General features: G+C 40.4%; 1 protein-coding gene across 15 annotated transcripts in view; it reads right to left on the bottom strand.

The window, feature by feature from the left end:
• Positions 1 to 22194, bottom strand: part of ANKS1B (ankyrin repeat and sterile alpha motif domain containing 1B) — a 1017748-nt gene that overhangs the window by 148967 nt on the left and 846587 nt on the right. The window lies entirely within an intron of this gene.

The raw sequence follows: 22194 nt of genomic DNA, 5'->3' as shown, positions 1-22194 counted from the left end.
TAACTGGTAGATCTTTAGAATCAAGAGGCTACTCCAACTTAACAGCTCAACTAAGTGACAAAGGTCCTTCCCATAGTACCTTCCAGTGTGCTTATCAGTTGTACAAGTGAGGGAGAGCACATGCCTCTGGGAGTGCACAGAAACTTACTAATGTAGACTCATGAAAAAAAATATATATATTTTTTCTCCACAGGATTTTATGTAGGACAAGCTAGTCTATCATTTGATGGTGATTACGTATATCATTATGCTAATTCTCTAGCAGTGTCCATTCAGAGTGTTAACATACCCTACATAGGCAAAGGGAGAAAGGCAAAGGGATTTACATATAAATATTAAAAATAAATTTGGGTTGTTAGAACTGAATCTTAGGATAGGAAGTTGTGGTTGAAGTCCACTGTTTTTCTTGCTCAACACCTAGTCCCTTCTATTTCTGTTAGCATTTGTCTGATTTTTCACTGAAAACCCACTTCCTCAGCCCTCAGTCATGAAATCCTAGAAAATCCTAGAAGAGCTGACCATTGAGTAAACCCGTGATCCACTGGCCAGTTGAAGGATTTTGTCACTAAGTCACAGGGGATCTTTCAGGGAAGTTTAGGACCAGGACTCTGCTGGAACACTGAAGAAGAGAAGCTCTCTTTTCATGGAGATTTCTAAGTTGGTGACACTGACATTGCCAGGGTGCTGAGCTTAATGCCTGGAGCTGTCAAGACATTTCTGGGAATGGGGAAGAGACATGAAGCGAAGAAACCTATTTCTTGAGTACCTACTCTGGTTATGTAGATTTTTTTTTTTAAGTGATCTTTGTACCCAACGTGAGGCTCCAACTCACAAGACTGAGATCAAGAGTATGATGTTTTATTGACTGAGCCAGCCAGATGCCCCATCTTGTGTACTTACCAAGTACCAGGCCCTTATACGCGCTACCGCAACAATGTGGAGGGTCTTTGTCATTACTTTAGTACCATCTTTTCTTTTTTTCAGATGAAGAAATCATGAAGGCTCTGAGAGGCTAAGTGATTTTCCAAGATCAGACAGCACCAGAATTAAATCCAGAAGGTAGTATGGCTCTGAGATCCATGATTTTTCATTATGCCCCAATGTTTCCTTTATTAATAAAGTCATAAGAGGTTTTTAAAAAGGTTTATATATTTATTTGAGAGAGGGGAGGGCAGGAGAGAATCTTAAACAGATTCCACACCCAGTGCTGAGCCTGACGTGGCTCGATCCTACAGCCCTGAGATCATGACTTGAGCCCAGAATCAAGAGTCAGACACTTAACCAGCTGAGCCACCCAGGCACCCCAAGATATTTTTTAGTTGACAAAATATATTTACATGCTATTTTAACTAATCCTCAAAACAATAACCTGAGGTTGCCGTTGCTATATTGTTTTTATTTGATAAATGAAGCAATGGAATCCCCGAGAGGTCCATTGACTTGGTCAAGGTCACACAGCTGGTAAGTAGCATAACCATGGCTAGAATTCAAAATTTCTAACTCCCATTCTCATGTATTCTCACATGACACTACAGCTGCTGCGTCAGGCAAGTTGCTATGAAGTGGGGCTTTGTCAGAACCGTGACTGATAACAGCTTGGCTCTAAAACATTCTCCCTTGCAGAGCAATGCCCAGCTTGACACTTGGTGGTGGTGTCTGCTGTCACCCTCACTGGCTTACAAGAGAAAGATGCTGGGAAAGAAAAAACACAGGCTTCCTGAAATTTCTGTTGGGGAGGGGCAGAGAGAGGATTGGGGGTAGGATCATCCCAAAGAACAATTAGCCACTCCCTTCTGTTGAACACTAGGGTGGGGTCTGTAGTGCAGTGCTGGGAAAATCCACTCTTTTTTGTCTATATACTCAGTTAGGACCCATAGGGTGAGTCAGCGTAGCCCTGGGGCAGAAAAGGCTGTCTGGGTAGAAGTAATGTGGGAAGCCACCTTAACTCTTTCAGGACATTAGGCTATCATTTGGTAAATTACTACTTTGCTCTAAATGGGTCCCCGGTGGGTATGGAGGATACGAATGTTCTAATTTGCATTTTCTCCCCTTTCTCTCAGCTGCTTTTTCTAATTATGATGTAGACCAAGAAACTGTTTAATAACTGCTTTATTCTGAATCATTGGATGCTCTTTTAACTATCAAAAATGCCCCTGCGGGTCTGCTATATTGAAACGGATGGGATCAAATCTATGTGTAAGGTGTGAAGAGTGTCAGATCTGCAGCCCAGCAGTACCCATAAAACCAAGAAATTTTTGGAGGGCAGTGGGGCATCCCTGAGTTTGAAATTCTGAGCTAATGGAAAGTGTGTGGCAGAGAGCTCCATGTTCCTGAAGGCCTTGGGTGGTGGGTGGAGGGAAGCAGATGCTGAGGGAATTTCCAGGGTGGGAGTTCCTTTGTCCTGCTTAGGGGAGGATCCATAATTCTGATCTGTGGCAGAATCAGGGTCTCTGCTTTGACACGTCTATTACAAGAGAGATTTGTGGGGAGTGCAGGGATGTCCCTGGAAACTCTGATTTCACCCTATCACTCAGAAGGATCTAGAAACATTTTTTCCTCCTGAGAGAAAAACAAATATATCAGAGTTCTCCTTTGCTCATATGAATTGAAGGTTACTAAGTAAATGCCCAACAGAGTTGCTAGGATCTAATACTATTTTTGCATAATGGTTATTACAGCAGTGATACTCCACATTTATACAGTGTTAAGACTTTTTAAAGCACTTGCATATTCATTGTTGATCAGCTGGCTTTGTGGACATGTGACTAGTGCTGTCTCACAGGGCCTGAGGGCACTCAGAAGGCCCCACACTTGAGTTAATGCTCTGCAGTTGCACTCTTGTAATTCCAAATACTTATAACTTCGAAATTGTGTTTTTTGTAAGTGAAACCTAACGTGACTATGGACCATGTGTTATGGTGCTTAGAACCTCAGCTTACATGAGGTCCTGCCTTCCTGGGATGAATTTTTGGCTGTCTGTTCCCTCCTGCTGCCTATGGTGTTACCTACGGATTCCCCTCTTTGACTTACGCCACAACCACCACAGCTCTTTGTCTGGGGTAGCAGTCAGGTGGCCTTGACTGGGTTAGGAAGGCAGTGGCCTTCTTTCAGCCCTTACCCTCCTTTTTCCCCTGGTGGTGGTAGGTAGTCTTGGTATGAAGGGTCACCCACCCTGTGGCATTTGGGATAGGCAAGGCATCCGCCAATCCTGCCTTGAGCTGCATCTCATGGTGTGTTTGGTGGGCAATATGGTGGGTGACCTGGTAGGGGCCTCTCACTCACATCCAACCCAAATATCAAGCTTATACTGGCCTAGTGACTATTATCCCTTGGCAGGAGGGGATCACTTGCCTGCCATAGGTTGGGGTGGTGGGCCTGTGGAAAGGGGAGACTGACTTCCCTGCCTCTGGTCAGGCTTCACATTTTGCTTTTGTACTGGGTCCTACAAACTACGTAGTCAAACCTGCTGTTGACCTTCATTATGCTACCGTCAAGCCAGACGGGACAAGGGCAATTGCTACTGTTATGTCTACTAATATTATTACTTCTGTTACTGGAGGCCACCATTCCTTCTCTGTGACTCGCTCTGGGACAAGCACTTAACGATATGCTCCCTTCTTTAGTCCTCATAACAAGTATAGGAGGCAAGGCCTTTACATTGGGGTGATCCTCAACTTCTCAGTTTTAGTCTCCCCATCCATAAAACTGACATAGCACTACCTTCACGAGGATATTATGAGAATGGAATGAAGCAGTGTGTGTAATAGAGAGACGGAGAAAATTGTATTCACCTGCATTACTCTTGTGCTGCGTTTGGAAGAAATATTTTGATAATCTCTGTGAGAAAAAGGGTGAAACCTCACCACAGACATACTCAAGTAACTTAAGAAGGTCGCTAAACTTTTGCACTCACTGACAAGGAGAGGAGTTTGCATCATTCTCAGGAGGAAGGTGGTAAAGAAAGAGGAGTCACAGGGCAAAGGCCTTGTTGGGGGAGGAGTGACAATAGGCTATTTAGAGATTGGAAAGACTGAATGGGGCTTTAAGCAAATTGTTTGTGTTGGGTTTATCCTGTAAACACACCCACCTTCCCATCATCTGAAATCTTCAGTAAGGACTAACTAACTGACTAATGCTTTTGTGTTTGATTAGATTAATAGGGAGAGGGTCTCAAAGAGGTATTGAGGTTCACATCCACATTGGCACAAATTAGAATAGACAGTATGTGTGGATGCATTTGCCAGAAGATGAGTATAGAGCTGGTGCTGTATTATAACATTATTCTTTGATTGTTTCCCATGGATGATTTCACTTTTTGTTCAGGCCATGCACTTCAAGGGTGGGGTGGGGGCGTGTAACAGTAGCTATGTATATTTTGTTTAGTTTATATTTTCCCATGAGCCCCACCACCAGGCTTTACACACAGGGACATTCACATGTTGAGGGATGATCGATATGAGTCATAACTACTAAGGGAAAGAAACTAATATTTCAACAACCTTTTGATGTATGAATTGTTCTTTGCAGCTTACAGATGAGGTATCTGGGGCTCAGAGAGGCCAAGAAATGTGCTTGGGGCCACACAACTATACTGAGTGGCAAAGCAGTGGTGCAATTCCATGCCTAATACTTGATGCCGTGGTCAATGAAACTTTAGCAGACTATCTAGAATTTTGGTGTCATTTAAACCAAACATTACACATTGTGTCTACTTAAAACCCCACTGAAATCAGAAGAATAAGACAAACTGACTTCAAAAACATTCTGAGCAAATAAGAAGTAGAAAAAGGGGGAGGAAGAACAAGAACATAAGAAAAAAAAACCACAACATGGCATAACTTAGTTATCCCTTAGATAATTGTAGGGTTGTACTGACATTACTCATTGTACTGTAATGACACAACAAAGGAAAAATGTGCCAGGTAGATGCAACATTTGTGCAACAAAAGGCTGCCTCAAATGTATCTGAAAGCATGTCTCTTCCTCCAGCCAAAGTCAAGTCCAAAGGAGCGCATGAATAATTGGCTATAGCTACCCTTTAAGCGGGCGCCAGCTCTCTCTGCTCAGGTTGATACATCTCCAAACCTCAGGGAGTCAGGAATCGGCTGCCAGCAACCAATGGGCTTCTGAGCATTCATAACCAGACCAGGTGCTGATCCATCAAGCTAATTAGCAGCCTGTGGGCCACTGTTAGCTGGGAAGGTAGAGGTTTTTTAAACTTTTCCTGATGGATTGTGTGCCTATTTGTGCTTTTTGAACAAGATGTGATCACAAAGTACTATTAGCACACACACACAACATTTACACACACACACACACACACACACAACCATTTACAATTCAAAAGGAGGGAAGCTAAAAGGAAATAGAGGTTTGCTTATAAATGAGATGAGAGACTAACAAAACAAAGGAAGTGAACTTTCGTACACACAGTATATATAGTGATTTTCCCATTTAAAAAATTTTCGTTTTACTTAGCATAGCATCATCACTGCAGAATGGACATTCAATAAATGTTAGCTCTTATTGATAATAATATTTAAAATGTAAAGAATAAAAAAATGGGAAATGGGACCAAATTGCAAAGGAGCAAAAGATATACCTTGTTGGTACCTGAAATGCATTTCATCATCAGGATCCCAAAAGAACAGAAGAGAAAGAATTGGCCTCAGTGGGACATACAGAGAACATGTTGAATGTTCAGAAAACTGGAAAATTCAGTTTAAGGAGAAAATGAAATATATCAGAAATAGTGTCGCTGCAAACCATCAAGCAGTGTGTCAATCATCAGAAGGAAAGAATCCAGGTGATGTTAATAAATCTGTAGAAACTTGTAAATTGTTCTTTCAAAATTAGTTTTAACGCGATGGTCGAACAGTAAAATAGCGACCATCAATGAAACCACAAACATCCCAACTGTCTTCATTGACACAAGAGAGGCATTCTGTAGCTTATCAGTTCAATATTTCTGACTTTAGTGTGATTTTGTTGATCATGGACCCAATCATCACCAATGGTGGAGCACCAGTACGTGATTTGGAGATATGAAATCACAAAGAAGCATCCTGTCCCTGAAGTAGCCAAATCTGAAAATCATACAGAATTGTAAGGCCAAATCTGGCAGAAGTCTCAAAACATAGAGGTAACATTTATGGAGATGTCTGCACGAGCTCTCTGTCAACATATGGAGCACTGAGGAAGGGCTACGGGATTTCAGTGACACCCCCATCACCACCATCTGGAGATAAAAATCCTGCAGTAGATTTTCTTTTAGCTGTGATATCTTACTGTTGAGCTTTATATTAATGACAAGGCCCCAGCCAAAATTCCCTTGGGTTACTTACTATAAAACTATGTACTGCTTGACTCTGAGGTGAAAAAAATGGATTGATGCCTTTGTGAAGAACAGCTGCCATTGTATTTGTAGAATCAAGGAGTCAAGAGAATGATACTGAGATGATTCCAGAGTCTTCAGGGACCTAAGGAAAGCATTACCTTGCATGAGGAGGTTTGGATGTGCTGGCTGTTACGTCAACTATTCTGCTGCAAATAGCTAATCTACATGTTGAGATTAGGAGAACAAATCTCCCCAAATATTTACTGAGGAAACACGGAGAGTGAATGGTTCCTTAGGAAAAGCAGGGGCAGGAGTTGGATGACTTTCACTGTAAGAAATTAATGTACTGCCCTGGACTGGAATCAATTTCAGGATCGTGGTCTTCTAAACAGAAGACAGCAGCTTACCCAGGGCCGATGAGATATTGGATTCATGCCAAAGGAGAATTCTCCAGGATGCCTCCTACAGTCTTGTGCGTGCGAAGCATACAAGGTCACAAGTCTGTTCTGCAGTGATCGCCCTAGAAAAATGACTCCCTACCCCCCACCCACTGCTCCAAACTGTCTGCCTGTGGTCTGATCAAAGCTACCTACCCCTCAAGGTCTTCTCATCTAAGACGTTTCTTACCAGCAAAGGTAGAAAGCAGCCTATGATCCTGACCGTGTCTACCTCTCGAACCTAAAGCACGGTGCCTCCCCACTTGAACCCTTTGATGCTCCTCTAGGGTCTCCAGTGCTTTTGCCTGTGGGACTCTCTCTGCCTCTAACATCCTTCCGCCAGTTTCTTACCTGGAAAACAGTGCTTCTTTTATGTGTTACCTCCTCCTGGAAGCTTCCCCTGATAACAGCAAGCATGTAGCACTTAGTTGGTAGCGGGTGTACCCCTCAATGCTTTCTTAAACGCATTTAATTCTCGCCAGAGTCCTACTAAGTAGGTGCTGTTAGAACCTCCACCTTAGAAGTAGAGAACCTTGAAGGCAGAGAGGTTAAGAAGTGTATTCAAGGTCACTGATAAGTGGTAAAACAGAGATTATGAACCAAGGCAGTCAGGCTCCTAAGGGTCTGTTTCTTACCACTACTTAGAGGATAGGGGTCACTAAGCACTGGCCCTAGTAGCCTTGGGACACAATGCCATCATGGTTACAACCATCCCCTCTGCCGTGGTCTTGAACTCCAACTAATCCTCAACACTCAGCCCAGGATTCATTTCCTCTTTTTCCCTTAAGCTTTCCTGCTCCTGCTCCCCCAGCCCGGATGAGGTGCATCCTCCACCATCCACACTGGGTTTCCCCAGACCAGAGTCAAACACCAAATATCTGTTTACTTGTTTGTTTTCTCCATTAAATTCATAGAATCTTGGAAGGCTGAGATGGCCTGAAATGTTATGGTAAATAACACGGTGTCTGCCATGGAGAGCGATGGCTTAATAAACACTTGGCTGTTCCATAGACGATCCTTATGCTGACAAGTCTCCATTTTGTGACTTGTTTCCAGCTTTTACAGGCAGATCAAGAACAAAAGGGATTGTTATCGCAAACCCCGGGGGAATCACGACAAATGCTTAGCTCCAGTTCGGAAAAAGAAGAAAGACTATTTATAGCTCAGGGGCTCAACATTACATGACCTGGACTTAATTTTTCCTCATGGCATAGATTTGTAGAACTTGAGACTGGAAGGGCCCTTGGAGATCATTTAGTCTAGCTGTTGCGAACTGGTGGCTTCGAGATATGTTTTATTTGACACTGATTGTTATTTGTTTCTATTTTTATTAGAACACCTTTAGGCAGGATGTTTCCTCTTTATTTCTCCACCTTCTGGACTATATCCTATCATAATGTTCCACTTCACTTATTTATGTCGTCCACCTCATGCTTCGAGGCATTTTAGGATGAAATATCAGATTGTGTAGTTCAACCCAGTTTTGTCCCCCTTTACAGTAAAACTCCTCGAACCTGTACTTATGGTCTCCAATTCTCTCATTAACTCATTCCAATCAGGTGTTGTGTCCACTGAAGTGTCAAGATGACCAGCAGTCTCCATGTTGCCAGGACTGACCTGATGTCCCCTTCCTTCATTTTCAGGAACATACTTTTCTGGTTTTTTTCTCCTTTTTCTCTGGCCTCTCCTTCTCTGCCTCCCCTAATTCCTCCTCCTCACACCTTTGTCCTCTAAATATTGGGTGGCCCAAGGTACAGCTCTTAGCCTGTTCCTTCTCTCCATCTACTCTCACTCCCTTGATGAATAAACAAACAAATTAATGTTTCCAATGAAAAAAACTGAAGCCCAGGAAGAGTAAATAACTTGCCAGGAACACCCAGTGATAAACTGGCAGAACCCAAACCCAGCTTTCTTATCTCCTCATCTAGCTCTCAGGCGCCACAGCTTTTTTTTTTTTAAAGACTCTATTTATTGATTCATGAGAGACACACACACACACAGAGGCAGAGACACACAGGCAGAGGGAGAAGCAGGCTCCCTGCAGGGAGCCCGATGAGGGACTTGATCCCAGGACCCCGGGATCATGATCTGAGCCGAAGGCAGATGCTCCACTGCTGAGCCACCCGGGTGCCTCTCAGCTACCACTTCTTGATGAAGCTTTGCTCTGTCAGGCACACTGAACAACACTGTGCTGAGAGGGAAGGAGATCTCTGGAGTTCTCTCATCGTCTTAGGTCTCCTGTTTTCTGCATTCCTACTTAAAACCCCCTCCATCATCACACAGCCTGGTTAAGTCATGGCTGGACAATTTTTGATGTGTTTGCTAAGTGTTCTGATTTCCTCTCGGAGGAAAACCCAGTGCATGATTCTTCTATTACTCAGGAAGTAACAAAGGATATAGTCATAATATAGAAGAAAAAAAGAATGATTCACTGCTGAGCTGCAGGGAGCAATCCAAGGTTTGGAGTAGAGAATCAGCTAAGACAAGTCACGATGATGTCACGGTGGAATATACAAGTACCTCAGTGGGCTGATCCAAAAGAACATGTCAATTAAATCAGCCTGCTGCTGAGCGCTCTTGTACATCCATGAAGGGGGCTGCTCTCCACTCTGACAACCACATTTAAGAAGAGGCAATAAAAGGAGGTGGCGGGAGGCAGCAATCTATCTAACATTCTCTGTGGAGGAAGAAATGACTTCAAATTGCTACGGAGGAAATGAACATAGTCACAATGAAGCATTCTGAAAGAGGCCAAACATGTTTGGACACTTGACTCACCAGGTCAGGAATAGTGTTTTCTTTTCAGAATGGAATTACAGTGGGACCTTGGGCATGAAAAATTGATGAGGGCCATTGGGGGTGATATTAAAAGCATTTAATAAAATATATAGCTGGTGTAGGCCATTAATGACCAGCAAAGCCTTATCAGTATACAGTAGCTGAACGTGGTCCTAGGTGAAACTCACTCAGTTAGAATAGCACAGATGCTCTTGCCCTCCCTAGACCTCAGGTAAGTTTCCTCATCACCCTGTATTGTTACGAAGATTAAAAGAGTGTGTTTGTGAAAATGCTTGAGACACTCCTCTCCTCAATAATAGCAGCAAATACTTACATGTCCCTATTATATACCAGGTCAATACCTGACAGATGTTAATTTACTTAACCCTTACAACAACCCTAAGATGCGACTATTATTATTACTACCATTTTACAGATGAAGAAACTACAGAGAAGTGAGACCACTTTCTCAACATTACACAGTTAACAAGTGGCAAGGTTGGGTCTTTGGACCCAGGCAGTCTGGATCTCAGGAGCTCAGTCTCCCCAACATTACATTCATGAATGTCAGGGCTCTCCCCTCCCACATTACACTCCAGAAACCCAAAGTTTTGCTGATTCAAAGTCTCAGGTAAAGAAAGTGGACAATACATCACTGGTGCTCAGCAATTTAGCCCTTATTTCTATATCTGCATAGCCTCCATATGCATTTAAGACAGTAAATAATAATAATAAAATAAATTAATTAATTAAAAGCCAGTCAGATTAATACAAAGGGTAAGATCACAAGTTTGGGATGTTTTTGTTTTGTTTTTATTTGGTATCAGCTGAACTACTCTAAGCATTCAGGGCGAAGAATTATTTATTCCAGTTAATGAATCTCACGGTAACATAAATGTCTTCAAGCTCTGAGATTAGTGAGTAGCTCTTGTCTGGGGACCACTTAGTGAAGCACATCCTGCATGCACAAAAGAGGAATGGGGTTTGGGAGAATGAGGAGGGGAGAAGGGAGAGAAAGAACATTTGTTGAGTGGCTACCTCATGCCAGGCATCATACAAGGTGCTTGACCCTCATTATTTCCATTAATTCTTATAACAGCTCAGTCACAAACAAGCACTTACTAAGTGCCTGAATTTCTACACGGAATGAATCATGGTCCCTGCCCATCTAAGGAAAATGAAGAACAAGAACAAAGCAGAACAGCGATTTGAGTTCAGTGTGATGTTATTTTGGTGTGAGTATACATAGGCAGTGGAACTATGCTAAATGGGCCAATATGGCCATGTTCATGGTCCCTTCACAACGGGCTCCTTCCTGATGGGGCAGCGATATTCTTGGCTTGGTGATATGACCACTGCTCCTTCCTGCTGCTTTCCCCACCTCTTCCCAGAGAAGGTGGCAAATTGGCCAGATGAGTCAGAATGTCTCCCTGAGGAGGCAGAGATATAAGTCAGAGATTCAGTTGGAGTGACAGCAACTAAGGAGATGATCGAAAAGGAGTCCAAAATAGAGGAGAAGGAGGCCAGGTGGGACCAGGGGCAAACAGAAGACATAAGTGAGGCAGGAGCTATGAGTAAACAGAGGCTGCGAGGCATACAAAACATAGAGTAGGGCATAAGGAAGCTGGTTGGTAGCAGAGAACGCACTGAAGCGGAGGACACTGGGATGCGTGTGCCACAATTAGTGCGACCATCCCCTAATGTCAGGCCATTTTAGTTTTTTTTTTTTTCCTGTATTACAAAGAATCTTATGATGAATATCCTTGTACACCAACAATTGCAGCATTTATGATAATTTCTTGTAATATGTTCTCAGATCAAAGGCCACACACATCTTATAGCTCTCATGACAGACAGTACGAATCCTTTATCATAGAAAGAAGGTACCAATTTTTCACTGCCTTTCAGTAGTAAATGAAAGGCTGTATTTTAGCACATTTTACCAATTACCGAGTCTCGGCCAATTAACCATTAAGATGCTTATTTTCTCAACTATTTGCACACTTTTCATATGTTATGGGGCATTTTTATTTCTTCTTTTATGGATTGAGCTTGTTCATGTCTTTTGTCCATTTTGTCTGTTGGGACATTGACTTTTCTTTATTGATTTGTAAGAACTCTTCATATAACAAGACCAAAGCTCACTGACATTTTGCAAATGCTTCTCTATACTTCGCTCTTTGCCTTTTAATTTTTCTTTGAGGCACAGAAGTTTCATATTTTTCATATATAGTCATATTTACTGATCTTTTCCTTTCTTTCTCTCTCTCTCTCTCTCTCTCTCTCTTTTTGCTGAAAAAATATTTTTCTCCTTTCTAGATCAGGAAAACACTTGACTCCATATTTTTTTCTCCTAAAACTGTTTTTGTTTTTGCATATGACTCTTTTGTTCATTTAGAATTGATTTTGATGTATTTGAATTTTCATGAAGGAAAAATTTTAAATGAAATAAAAAAAAATAGAATTGTGTCATCCTATTCCAGAAAGATCTTGGTTGTGTTAATGCTTGTTCTCTAGTAGAGTCAACCATCGATGAATTTCAATAACCAATGAAATGAATTGAGCACACACAGACCCATTTAATGAGGGAGAGTATTGATCCAGGGTGGGGATGTCATCATTTGTGTGCTCTGCACAGAATCTACTGAATAAGAATAATTCAAGTTACTTTAACTCTTACAAAGAGTCAGAAGCCTTCAATTCTTAAGCTGCAGCTGTACTGATTTACAATGGGACACTTATACACACCCTGGACCCCAACACCCGCTTTCCAATTCTTTGTCTTTCAAAACTATTGAATTAGATCTCTTTAAAAAGAGCATACTTTGTCATTTGGAAGAAGTTTTTCTTTTCTTTTCTTTTTTAGTTTGTACTTGTTTGGTATTCAGGGCAACTTCAACTTGTGTTTTCCCAGCATCCTTTTCCTTCTTTTTAATTAAAGAATAGTTGACATAGGGTGTTACATTACTTTCAGGTGTACAACAGTGATAGGACAACTCAATACATTATGCTGTGCTCACTACAAATGTAGCTGCCATCTGTCTCCATACAACGTTATTACAAAACCACTGAGTTTGTACCTCTTAATCCCCTTCATCTATGTCACCCATCCCCCTCTACCCATCTGTCATCTAACAAGCATCTGTTTGTTCTCTGTATTTAAGAGTCTGGTTTTTGTTTTTGATGTTTAGATTCCACATGTAAGTGAAATCATATGGTATTTGCTTTCTCTTCTGACTTATTTCACTTAACATTATTCCTACTAGGTCCACACACATTGTTGCAAATGGCAAGATCTCATTCTTTTTCATGGCTGAGTAATATTCCATTATATATAACCACATCTTCTTTATCCGTTTATCTGTTGATGGACGCTTGGGTTGCTTCTGTATCTTGGCTATTGTAAGTAATGCTGCAACAAATTTAGGGCTGAGTGTCTTTTTCAAAGTGTGATGATTGGATGGAAGCTGGTTGGTGAAGTAGTTGGTTATATTTAAAAAAATATGCAATTGTGAATGTATATAACATAATAACAAGTTCCAGAAGAGAGTAAAGGGTAGGGGAACACTCTAAAGAGTGGCTACACTATGCACTTTCCATTTCAACAATGGAAAACTTCAGGAATTGGGAAAAGTCCACCAGCTCAACATCCAATTCTCTGAGGTAATGGTGTATTAGTTTACTACGGCTGCCATAACAAAGTACCACTAATTGGGTGGCTTAAACAACAGAAATTCATTGTCTCACAGTTCTGGAGACCAGATGTCCAAGATGATATGCAGTCAGGGTTGGTTGCTTCTGAGGGCTGTGAGTGAACATCTGCACCATGCTTCCTGTCTAGCTTCTGATGGTTTACTGGTTTGTAGAAGTGTTCCCCCCAACTCTGCCTTTATCTTCATGTGGTAGTTTCCCTCTGTGCATGTCTGTCTCTAAATTTCCCCTTTTTTGTAAGGACACTAGTCATGTTAGAGTAGGGCCCACCCCAATTACCTCATTTTAACTCACATCTGTGAAGACTTCATTTCCAAATAAGATCACATTCTGAGGTACTGGGGGTTAGGACTTCAACAAAGGAATTTGGGAGGGGGCCCAATTCAACCCATATCAGACGGGCAATACAATAATTATTGTACTAGTTACTCTGATGTAGTAGATAGAATATGGGCATCTCAGAAGACAGATTGAGTTTCGAACCTGACTCTTATTAGATCTGAAACTCTGGGAAATCTCCCCAAACCTGTTTCCTCAACTGTAAAAAAAGAGCTGAATTTTAGGAAGGATTTATTTATTGATTCACCAAATGACACTAAGAGTAGTCTTCATGTTAAATGCCCAGTATAAAGTACACATTCAACATGTGTTATTTCTCTTTCCTTACACATCCTGGAGTTATTAGAATAACTTGAGGGATATTAGTGAAGGGATGATAGTGCTAACCTAAGTATCAGTAAGTGAAATTAAAAGTAATGGAAGTACTGTATTTTCATTAAATGGTTTTTATCGATAGGATGTATTTCTTTCTTTCTTTTTCTTTTTTAGATTTCATTTATTTACTCATAAGGGACACACAGAGAGAGGCGGAGACATCAGCATGCAGGATTCAATTCCAGGACCCTGGGATCACAACCTGAGCCAAAGACAGACGCTCAACCAGTGAGCCACCCAGGAGCCCTTTATAGGATGTATTTCTATGTTTATGATACAACTATTTAAATTTGGCAAGCTTTTAAAATATTTCAGATTTGTTTTGTGTTTTTGTTTTTGTTTTTTGCTGTTGTAGAGAGATGAGGTTGGAAACTCCTGGCAACCTTCATCACTTAATGACTCTCCAAACTTTCAAAGATATAAAAAATAGCCTGCCCATGCAAAAAGATTACAAATGGACCAATGGATTGGTCCATGTCTTTTTCTTAATATAGATGAAAGTATAGCTATAATTTGTTTATGTGAATTTATATTTACTTTTTGGAACATGTGATTCACTTTGATACCAAGTAAAAGATCATACTTCAATCAATACTTCAAGAGGATTTGTAATATTTCACTATTCAGTAAATTTGATAGTTTATTCACTGAACCATGTTTCCTACAATATTGCATTAAAAAGAAATATCTTGCTTGATTCTCCATGGGAAATATGCCAGGGAGAAAACTCCCTGTTTAGAAGCCTTGCAAAATTTCCTTTTACCAAGCACTTGCTTTTTCTGGGAGCAGGGAAATCTTGGTCTTCCTGATAAGGGTTGCTTAGAAGAATCTCTAAGGCACTGAATTTTAAACTTTTAAAAATTATTATGAACTTTCATAGTGGAGTGATCTTTTCTAAAGAAATCATATACAAATTTCTAGATCTATGGATAGTGCAGGGTAGAGGTTCTGGAAACCCTTTCTTAATCTGGTTTTCTTATGGTTTAGAGGGGGTTGGGCCCAGGTGATGTCTGTGGACTCGCAGGATTCGCTGGAACACAATTTGAAAGCCCCTGTATTAGAGCTTGATCTGTAAAGGAATGAGGGCACCTTACCAAGCAGTCCTACCTGATATCATAATGTAAGAATCACAGGAAGAGAAAGGGAACAACGCTGGTAAATTTGTCCTGTGATTCACCTGGAAACTGTAGCAGACAAGATTTTACTTCTATTATGACTACCACTTCACAGATAAGGTGATTAAATCTTGGGGAGCCACGGAATTCTTTCAAGGTAACTTAGTTAATCTATAGTAGAGCCTGACTCAAGCTCAGGTTCTGTACACTCTGATCCCTAGACTTTGACTCAATATATGACCAAGGTGATCCACACTTATTGAATGGGTTCTCTTTTTGGAGGATTCTCAGGGATAGGGAGAGAGATTTCATAGCATCTGCTTTGTCTCTAACCAAACTTCTACTTATACTAGTCTGTTTCTTCCTGTTTGATGCTCTGGGGTCTGTGAGTTCCTTATAGTGTTTTTTTGACACATGCACTAACCTGACCCAAGTGCTAGACGGATGAATGAAGGTTATACTATGATATATCTTGGGTAACATGGTGAGATATATCATGCCCGTGTCCACCTATTCTGTGTTAGCTTCCTTACGAATTTCACATCTTGAAGAGCAGAGGACTGAAACCACACAGGTCGTTCAGGTTGTTTGAAGACAGCACTTTCAGATGTGCTTCAAAGGCCAGGCTTCTAGAGCTGGATAAAACTCTGCCAGCAGTTGGGGCTGTTGTTTGAGGGTGAATGTGGAGATGTGTCTACTCCAAAAAGCCATGAGTATTACTAAGACACAGAACACTTAGTGAGTCCTGATCCACTTACCTCATCCACTGCTTACAGTTGGAAACAGCTGGCTGACTTGCACTGAACTCTCCTTGGAGCTCTCTTCAAATGACTGATCTCAATGCATACCTTAGAACCTGAAAGTCCTCTGCTTTACTAAGTGCTAAGTAAATTAAATTCCACAAGAGTGGAGAGCAGTTTCATCCCCTGGTAGCAGCTGGGGATGGCAGCAAGTTAATACAAACTTTAATTTTCAAACAAGATCTAGTACATTTATATAATATACTTGGCTATTCCAGGGAGACCAAAAAAAAAAAAAAATTACTAGGTCTTGTTGAAAGTACTTCTTTCTTCCTCCCCCTGCCATCTATTCTTCTCTCTTTCCCTCTTAAATTCTCCTCTCTCCCTGCCTTCCTCCTCCTTTCCTGATTTCTCCTCTCCCTTCCTACTTTCTGTTCACTCCATAAACCCTAAGAGCCCTTACCACACAGCAGAGCTTACACCATATGCCATCATGCACCCCAAATACTGAGATAATATAGTTTCTGCCCTCAACAGACTCAAGGTCTGATAGAACAACAAAGTTCCCTGATGGAGGAAGGACTGCAGCGCTCGTTCAGATTTCCTGAATGCATTCTATGATTTTCCTCTTTGCATTTCCCGCTGTTTTTCCACCTGAGATTCATCTTAATAGCCATTTTATAATGTTATACCACTCCTTCAAGTAGCTCAGTGTGTTTCCTGTAGACTCCGTCAGTGATTGCTGTGTTCTAAATGAGGTTTTTTTCATCCTAAAAGGGACATCACCTGACTCCCATTGTGCTGTGCCTGCATTTTCTACCCTCCGACACAGAAAGCAGAGAGGGTAGGGGTGAATTAAGAGTCCCTAGATGGCCCATGGCTGTCATCTGTTTACCTGCTTTGGTTGAATCTATTTAACGAATATGTTCACTGAGGAAATTAATTTGCTGAAAGTGATCACAAAGGAAGAGTATTTCCATCTATAGGGATCGTAACTATAAGAATCCATTTGAAGGGGTTTTTTTGACATTGAGTATAGAAACTCGGTGAGCTTGAAGTCACAGATTTTAATAAATTCCACAGTCTGAACCAAATTTCTACACCTTTCAGAATGGATCTGAGAGGAAAAACATCTGCAGAACAAAAATATTTTCCTCCTATAACCTCAAGCAAATGTGAGAGCTCTCTGCTCTGGGAATTTTTATTACTTCAAGACATCAAACAGGAAACAATGATTCAGTTAGACCTTTCCTTTCGCACATTCAGAATTACTCTGCAATTGCTTGGTGCTGGTGTATCTACCCTCAAGTGGCATCTCTGCTTGAGAACTGTATTTTTCATTATTTAGAGTTTTCTGTAATTTTATTTTGTGATGTTAATATTTAATAATATCATACCCTGAGAAGCATCTTCATGAACTTTCAAATATACACATCCTGTCCCTTTTTATAACTTTAACTTTTATTCCTCTAGCACTCTAAAGATAATGGAATCTATATGCTTTTTAGTAAGGTTTTTTTTTTTCTTCGCTAATTATTGTGGATTTTCCTTTGACGACATAAATCCCTGCTCCTTGTACATTGGTTCTAATTACTTCATCAGAAAGGTAAGTATAAATGTGTCACTGCCTAGTAAAATAAATTAAATTGATCCCAACATAAATGTTGCACTTACACACTCAAGTTCTGACTCATTTCTGGACTTTGATGTAAAAATAAAATTTGCTTAGAAATTCCTGGAAAAACATGCATAATACTATTATGAATCATAGTTGATTCCCTGAGAGTTTTGTCCCTCAGTCTCCAAGAAGAGCTTCAATACCAAAAGTTGATCTGCTGGAGGGAGACTTTGGTTTGCCTGTTATAACACAATTTTAGTCGATAAACCCAACATTGCTTCAAGATTTAATTTCTAATGACTTTTGTTCTATAATTCACACAAATCTGCAAATATTTATTTCCTACCTGAATAGAGGAGACATACTATAAATGCAGAGTGAATTTGTAGAAACCATTTTGGATAACTGATAAAATAATTGTCAATCATTTCATCACTGCTTGCAGCCACCAATCAATAGTTAAAGAAGAGAGGGGGCATCTGGGTGGCTCAGTTGGTTAAGCATCAGGCTCTTGATTTCCGCTCAGATCATGATCTCAGAGTTGTGAGACTGAGCCCCATGTCAGGCTCCACGCTCAGTCTGAAGTTTGCTGAGATTTTCTCTCTCTCTCTCTTTTTCTCTTTCTCTCTTTCCCTCTCCCTCCACCCCCACTCTTTCTCATTCTCTCTCTCAAAAAAAAAAAAAAAAAAGAGAGAAGAGAAAAAATCTCCCACCTTCCTTTGACAATGAGGGAAGAAGTAGGACTTTGTTGTAGCATCAAGAGGAAGTAGAACCTAAGAGACTTACCATTTAGTTCCCTAATTAAGAACTGTTTTTCAGTTCTCATCTTCCCTACTTTTATCAGGACCATTTATTTTCTTCTAATGCCTCCCTTCTCCTTGTCTGTGTTTGTTCTTAATATCTCTGGAGGACACCAAAGAAGTCATTATTTCTGCATTCATTAAAAATAGGTTTATGCTTTGCCCTCTTATTCAATTCCCACTTGGGCTGCAAGTAAACAACAGACATGAAAGCAAGTGAAGAATCAGGCATGGTGGGCCCCAGACTTAGATGTGACCACGTGTACCTGGACTCTCCCTATTTCTCCTATTCATCTCTCAGGATGGGAGAAAAGTGGGCAGCAGTGCTCTAGTTAAAGCAGGGAGCCACTACCACAGGGCTGAGGCTGCATGCAGTTCTTAACTTCACAGAAAGGCATGCACCATAATTTCAAGATCAAATGCACCAACAATTCCTCCATGTTGCAATTTTCCACACATTACCAGAGAATATTAAAATGTATCATTTTTGTTATTTATTTCTATGCTCAATAAGGTAGATAATACGGGTTTTAAGAATATAATCTTTTCCTCATGGCACTCTATTTTACTTTTCCTTTCTATTCCCTTATACAAAAAAGCTATATTTACTTTTCTTTTTTTGTTTTGTTTTTAGAAAGAGAGAGAGAGAGAGTAATGTGGGGCTCAATCTCACAATCCTGAGATCATGACCTGAGCTGAAATCAAGAATTGGGCACTTAACTGATTGAGCCACCTCAGGTGCCCCCATATTTGCTTTTGAACATACATATTAACTCCAAGGGTTTCTTGGGTGTTTGACTTTGACAAAACCGAGCAGCTTCTCCCAAGCCACCCTCTGTTCTTCCTTTCTATTTTGTTCCCCATAGGCCAATTTTACTTTGTTCTTATATGTCACCAAACTAAAGACGCGGTTCCTTGGAGGCACGCATACAAAATTGGTATAGTTTTATTTTGAGGTCATGTAATCCTTCTACAACTTTAGATGTCTGATGGTGTCAGAAGAAAATTTCTTTCTATGAGAAGGCTTTCAGGACTTTTAGAAGGGAATTCAGAATTAAGGCTGGTTCCTTTTGTTTCTTAATCAATTCGCTAAATAGCTTCCATCGCATAGGGAAATTATTCTCCTCACCCCTAAACTGAGATAGTATTTTGTAACAGATTATCAAATAATAATGCAGACTAATTTCCATAGTTGAATGAGTAGGAAGGCAAAGTACATTATTTGCTAATGTAAATGCCTACGCCTATTGCAAAAAATTTAATATTCAAAGTCCAGACAGAACAAGGAGACAAAAAAGTGATTGCTTAAAAATTTTCCAAACCAAAGTGACCTATAACACACAAAATACAGTTCCATTATGTGCAACTGACACTTTCTTTGTTAAGAATAATGAACTACAGCAAAATGACATAATGCAAAACTCCACAGCTGATAAGCTTTCTGCATTAGAACAGAAAGAGTACATTTCTTAAGCAGTTCTGCATCCAATGTTTGCCTTGAGGAGGCACTTAATGGCTATTACTGTTAATAGTAACAATATGAAGCTAATTTGTTTATAATGAAGCAGCAGAAAATACTGATGGTGAGATTAAAGTATATAAAAGGAAAAATAAAAATCTATGTTCAGGCTATATAAAATGATGCTTAAAATATACCTTAATCTTGATAGATTATTCATAAATGACATATTTGTTCATTGTAGTAAACCTTTCCTAAGGGACTACTCTAATCCCATCTCTGAGCTTGATACTCTCAATTTTTATACCCAGTTCTGACTTCTCTCCTAAGCACTAGACTCAAATATTTCGTTGCCCACTTGACATCTGCAGTCACACAGCTAATTAGCATCTCAAATTTAATATGACCCAGACCAAACCTGTGGTTTTTCCTTCTGCCCCTCCTCCTCTTCTCCATTATTGGCCAACATTGCTTAAGCTCACTACCTAAGAATCAGCCTTCATTTTTTTTTCTTTCTCCTAACAATTGCTCAGGTGAGTTCTGCTGCTTTACCTTTATTTTATTTTAATTTTAATTTTTTTAAGATTTTATTCATTTATTCATGAGAGACACACATAGAGACAGAGAGGGGGAGAGAGAGAGAGAGAGAGAGAGAGGCAGAGACACAGGCAGAGGGAGAAGCAGGCTCCATGCAAGGAGCAAGGAGCCCGGTGTGGGACTCAATCCTGGGACTCCAGGATCACGCCCTAGGCCAAAGGCAGGCACCAAACCACTGAGCTACCTAGGGATCCCTACCTTTAAAAGATATCTTAAATCCAAGCACATCTCACCAGCTCCACTAATACCACATCATTCAGGCCACTGTAATCCTTCAAATTAATTGGTCCCCTTTCTTCTACTCTTGTCCTTCTACTGTCCATTTTTCACATAGGCAAACAGTAACCTTTGGAAAATGTAAATCAAATCATGTTACCTCACCACTAAAATTCCTCCAATACTTCTGTATCCCTACTTACTATAAAATGAAAACTCCTTACCCTGCTCTACAAGGCCATTATCTGATTCATACTTTTTGCTAGACCTCATTTATCACTTTCTCCCTTACTTTACTCCCACATTTTCATGTGTCTCTTAGAAAATACAATTCCATCCTTGCCTCAGAGTATTCAAACTTTCCATTGTTCCTCCTTGGGTTTGCTTCTTCTCAGAGTTTTGAATATTTTGGTCTTGTTTCAGTGATTGTCCCTTCCTCAAAGATGGCTTCCCTTGACTACCCTACACAGCTACCTCCTACCTTCCAGGCTCCAAAGCTCTCTCTAACCTTCCCTTGTTTTCCCTTGCTTTGACTCATAATACTCAACCCAACCTAAATCTATATTATACATTTAATATTTTCTCCTCATATTTCTACCCCCCAATGAATGTAAGCTCTATGAAGTAATGACCATTGTCCTTTTCACTGCTGTATCCTCAATGCATACAGCAGTATCTGACATACAGTAGACAATATTTGTTGAAGAAATTAATAGTTGAATGTTTTCTCTACTCAAGAACTTTCTATGATTTTCTATAACCTAAAGAACTGAGGTTTAAATGTCTCAGTTGTCCTTGGTCAAGGCCTTCCTTAACCAAAGTCCCTCACTATCTTACTTCATGTTCCCTTTCCAGCCACAACTTCTTCCTGGGCATTAATCACCCTGGACTACCAGGTCCCAACACTTTATGGGCTCTAGGGATTCTGTCTTTGCTTGGTTGCCTGCTTCCTTCTCTATGTGGCAAATTACAGCTCATAAGTCATGCCCAGCTCTTATATCATTTTCTTAGACACCTTGCACTGAAATCACTTGTCCCACTAAAATTTGTTTTTGTTATATTTATTATAATAAATACCACACACCCAAGGCATTTGTTGAAGCAATCTGCAGCAATTGTTTAACACTGCAGTTGCCAGAAATGGTGACATAAATTAGGGCTAAATAGAGGATTGCCAAAAATTTTATGGGAAAAACTGGAGAATAAGGTGCCATAGGGGATTTTGAAAAGCTCCAACATGCTCCTGATAAAGAGGTCCATGGACACATGCAGAGCTGTGTACAAGCCCAGGAAGATCTGAGAAGGCCCTAATCTCTTCTCTGGCTAACCTTAAGGTTCTGTGAAAGCAGGATGTGGAGGCTAAGGAAGAGTTTTAAACTGCCTGCTAAAGCATTAAAGGGATGGCCCAGTACATACCCAGAGGCTCTTGGCAGTGTCTGGGAGGCTTATTGGTTCAAGGCATTTAAGGAGATATTTGTCTAGCTAAATATCATTAGCTGGCCTCTCAACTGACTAAGCACATATATCTGTAGCTGCACTGACAGAGAATATAGATTTTACAGAATTAACCCAAAAGAGCCATTAAATAAGCATCAGCAACAACAACACAGAACATCTCAACCTAAGAAGTAATCTGACTTCTAGAGTGTTACATTATATTTTTTAAAATATA

Source organism: Vulpes lagopus, chromosome 23 (genome assembly GCF_018345385.1).
Source record: "Vulpes lagopus strain Blue_001 chromosome 23, ASM1834538v1, whole genome shotgun sequence".
NCBI lineage: Eukaryota > Metazoa > Chordata > Mammalia > Carnivora > Canidae > Vulpes > Vulpes lagopus.
The sequence above is the reverse complement of the archived record's forward strand: the minus strand, read 5'-3'. Positions and strand labels throughout refer to the sequence as shown.